The sequence below is a fragment of the Pygoscelis adeliae genome, unplaced genomic scaffold (genome assembly GCF_000699105.1).
Source record: "Pygoscelis adeliae isolate BGI_AS28 unplaced genomic scaffold, ASM69910v1 Scaffold78, whole genome shotgun sequence".
Classification (NCBI taxonomy): Eukaryota; Metazoa; Chordata; class Aves; order Sphenisciformes; family Spheniscidae; genus Pygoscelis; species Pygoscelis adeliae.
The window spans coordinates 2,453,656-2,458,320 of NW_008825409.1; the positions used below are offsets into that span (position 1 = coordinate 2,453,656).

At 37.2% G+C, this 4,665-nt stretch overlaps 1 protein-coding gene across 1 annotated transcript in view; it reads left to right on the top strand.

The window, feature by feature from the left end:
- Nucleotides 1-1,094: 1,094 nt before the first annotated feature.
- The window catches only part of GALNT1 (polypeptide N-acetylgalactosaminyltransferase 1), a 66,885-nt gene continuing 63,314 nt past the window's right edge, over nt 1,095-4,665 (top strand). The window contains exon 1 of the mRNA XM_009330444.1: nt 1,095-1,225. The gene's annotated coding sequence lies outside the window, so the exon portion shown is untranslated. The remainder of the gene's footprint in view (nt 1,226-4,665) is intronic.

The window sequence follows — 4,665 nt, forward strand, 5'->3', positions numbered from 1 at the left end:
CTCTTCTATCACTGCCAATCTTAGCTTTCCTAGTATTTCCTCCATACTGTCATGTTATCATAGTGTCAGCATCTTATTTTTTTTCTCCCTTGTACATAATTTTTCACCTGGACAGGCAATACTTAAGCTAACAGTTTATACAGGTAGAGTAATGAACTTGAGTAATTTAGTAGGCTCATATATAATATGGCAAATACAACACATAACCTCATAATATATGGCAAATATTACTTAAGTGTAGGCAAGTTACAATTGCATTAAAAATTGAAAACATCTGTGTTCTTGTCTGTTAAGATATTTTGTTTACTTTTCAGCTGCTTAGAATTTCCTTCAGACATTGCTGTATTAAGTGGGTAAAGGAAGATATTTGAAGGAATTCATTCAATATTGCTAAAATTTTAACAGATAACACTTGGAAAGGCTCAGGCATCATTTTTCAGGTGTCCCTTTTTTAGAAGTGAAAAAATACTACTTCTTAAGCATCAGGTCTGTGTTACTTTTTTTTACAAAAGCTGTCATTATAAATGCTAATGTTTAGCTTGTGGGCGAGAGATGAAAGAATGTAAAAAACCTCCTACATCTATAAACTAGAATATGTATGGGAAAACTTTTGGTCCAAAAGAGTGACCATCTGGGGAGATGCTCATGTGAATGTGTGCCATTGAGGAGGCTGTTTTCTGGCCTTACTGAGAACAATTCATAGTTTGTTGTGCTAAGTGTTCATGATTGGATAGAGGGCGACATATATAGAACTCAAAAATAGATAACTGCTGATTTGGGAGGACAGGCGGTCCTCCCACTTAAATCATATCATCTGAAAGGCTAAAAAATTTTAATGACTTGTTCCACCTCTCTACTCTACCCTGCATATGTTGTTTTCCTCACAGGCCTAGTTCACTGCCTTTTTTTAGAAGCAGTCTTTTGGTTCCTTCTCCCTTGCACAGGATTTTGAAGTCTTAAATACGGAAAACTTTCCTCCCCTTCCCCTTCCACCTCAAGCTCTGCCACAATTGAGTGGGGAACTTACTTGAATTTCTGTTTTTCTTCTAGGACAGCCTTAAGACCTTGTGGATGGAAGACCTCTTGTGCTTCTATGTTCACGTCAGAATGGCCTAGGCCAATCTGTTGCTTTACGGTTCCTACCACAGGCGCTCTACAGCAATGTATTGGGATTTTGCCACCAGTGTTAGTGGACCATCCAGATGGCTGTAAACCTGCAGAGGAGGTTAGTGCAAAATGTGATCCAGGAATATCTGACGCTTTGGTCAGGTCTGTCTGCCTTGGATGTATCTTAGAGCAAAGGGAGCACTGAGAGACTGCATGTATGCTACTACTTTATCATGGCATATCCCACATTTTTTTGTTCCTTCAGGGTCCTGGTGGATCAGTTCAGTTGTCTGCAGCTATTAAACGGGTGTCCATAAGAATCCCTTTAGATATTAGCACAAGCCTAATTTATCAGTTACTGTGGTTGTCTCTGGGTATTGGAAAGTACAATATCCAAGTGGGTCAAGCACCCCATTGTTAGTTCTCCTAAACTTACCTTTACTTTCTCAGTATGATATCATATTGGCCTAGATCATTCTTTTCAAGGAGCTGGAATTCGTATCAGTTTTCCATCCAGCTGAACTAAGAAAGCCTATTTTTTTGTATTTTTTGTGTTCCTACAGTAAATGCAGTTCCCTTAAAGCATCCTTGTTGGACAAGAGATGACTTATTAAACTACCACTGTGTAGTCACTGGCTGCCCAATGAGGTGTTTAACAACTAAGTTCTTGTCAAGCCTTCTCTCTGTGTACATCAAACAGTTGCTATGTTTTTTTAAGCTTGATTGAAACAAGATGGAGAACCAAAGTTTAATGGGACAGATGGGCAAAGATGTGGTAGGACAAGTGTGTTTCCTTTGGCAGAAAAGATTAACCAGTTCAGTTGTATTTAATGTGTTAAATGTTATCTTCCACTTGATATCCTTGGTATTGATATTTTGTGCTTATTTTTCGCCTTGATTTTTTTCTTTCCTGCAAACCTGTTAGCACCTTTCTTAAGGTTAGTTTTCACAGACTGAGTTCTGAAGAACTCCTTGGCGCCAACTTTGAAGTTCAGGTTCAGTGGGGTAAAAAGGGAATAGCCTCTTTCAGGTCTAAGTGGATCCTTTTCCAGGCAACTCCAAAAGATCTTAATCTGGCATGTACTCTTAAATTCAGTGCTTAAAAAGTATAGCTTGAACAAGCATCAGTTTAGGGGAGAGGGAAAAATATATCCAGAACTACTCCCTAATACTAATAAACAATTAGTGAAATAGTAGTTGAGGCTACTCAGAATAAAAAATTAGAGTAAAAAAACCCAGGCAGAACAATTTTTTTTATTTCCGGATTTACTACTTATCGCCTCTCAAGCTGTAGAGGCACTGATATTTCTTTTGCTGTAGCCCAGCCACCTCTTCTGCGGTTGTTGACTCTAATGATGAGTTTAATGAGCTAACAGATTTGGGTGGAAGTAACTGCTGTTGGGGGGATACCTGACTGGTCTGCATACTTCGGTCTGGGTCTGCACTGAGAGACTGCTGTGGCTGAAGAAACACAATTGTTCTTGGTTATTTTTCAGTTGTATCAGTTCCCTGATTGAGTTTCTTCATTGCTGTGTAATTTTTGCTGGCAAAGCAGAAGGCTGGCATGTTGGAATGAGAGAGAAGATGGAGTAGCAACTACTTATGCAGTAGTGTGTTGGTGAATCTTTAACAATGATCTAACCATGTGGTATGGCTTCTCAGGCATGTCTACTCTCTCTTGTTGTACAGATTCTAGTATCTTCAGAGTTGAAAATCTTTCAGAAAAGTTACTGAAAAGTCATTTTAAATTAATCAGAGCACAGAATTTTAAAAGAGGCTTTAAAAGTGTCTGATTTAGTTTAAATTAAAAAAAGTGATTGTTACTCAAATGCTGTGGTCTCCAATTAATGTATAGCTGAATTTGCAAAACAGTTCCATCATATTCCCTTTTTTAATGTTTTCTGACACATAACCTTTTTTATGGTGACCTTTTTCTTTCTTGGCTTCTAGTCACGTATGAATTTTGAATTGTAAAAAAGCTTAAGTTGCTACTAGCTTTATACCTTCAAAAATGATGTGTCAAATTAAATACATTAGCTGGTTTTTACAAAGTGCCTGATAACTTTTGGAAAAAATTGGCGAAGTATTTGAAGAAACTTAAGTAATTTAGTGAAGTTTAATACATCTCTGTCATACCTAATGTTATACTGATTGTTTTCTCTATGCAACTACGCAGAAAATTGTTAGCATCAATCTTACAGGTAACCTGCAAAAAAATGTGAACCTTTTCAAGAAATAATCTTTCTGCCTTGAATTACATACCACACTTCAGATTTCTCTGGACTGTTGCACAGTGCAACAAACAACAAATTCTAAATTTTATTTACTTTTTTCCCCTTACTGATGCAATGCCTGTGTCTTGTTATGGCTATTTTATTTAAATTTGCCAACCCTTTTTCATATTAGGATGAAAACTTACAAGTTAAGCCAGATGGAAAACCTTTTTTGGAATCACTAGCTGTAAGAGTATAATCTTGAAGTTTAACATGTGAGTGAATCTGCCATTTTTCTTCTAGACAATTCAGAAATAAAATCCAGCAACATTGGAAAAGCATTTATTACAGAGTGCTGAAAATGTAGCACTTTCCTGTGAAGAATGACTTTGTTTAAATACTTTTCATGATCCAAGTGAAAACAATTTTTTGCAGTTTTATTGATTTTTGTTTTTCTAGCACTTTAATTCACAAAGGAGAGCTCAAAACATGATAGGTTTGTTCTTGTTTTAAAAAAGCACAGATTTTTGAAGCTGTTAACAAAACAGGATTGCTGTTTTCTGTAGAATTCAACTTATCGTTGCCATACTACTGCTCTTGATCAAATGTGAACTTGAATGTCAATTTTTTTATTTTTCGATGAAGTTGAAAGTTGGGAAGAGTGCTCACTGGTTCTGTTTAACCTTTGGAAATCCAAACTGGAATTTCCTGCACAAATGCTGCGATTACAGTGACTTGATAGGGCTACCCAAGAGCTTCTTTCAATTTATATGCACCGTTTGATGTAGACCTCCTTCTTTCTTGTTACATTTTCTCTCATTAATAATGGTATGTTTTTTATAATGGTGTGTCCAGAGTGCAAAAGAAAGTTCATGATGAAAAACTATAAAACCAAGACGTTCTTTGTCACACTTGGCTGGATTTAAATGCAACATGCTCTTGGTCTCAGTGTTCATACTACGTATTTTTAAGTTTCAGCAAACCAAGTTTAACCAGTGGATTAATTTTCTTTTTGCATTATTAATGCAATCATTAAGGTTGGAAAAGACCTGTAAGATCGAGTCCAACTGTCAACCCAACACCACCATGCCCACTAAACCATGTCCCTAAGCACCTCATCTACACATCTTTTAAATACCTCCAGGGATGGTGACTCAACCACTTCCCTGGGCAGCCTGGTCCAATGTTTAACCGTTCTTTCAATAAAGAAAGTTTTCCTCACGTCCAATCTAAAACTCCCCTGGCACAACTTGAGGCCATTTCCTCTCGTCCTATCGCTTGTTACTTGGGAGAAGAGACCGACACCCACCTCGCTACAACCTCCTTTCAGGTAGTTGTAGAGAGC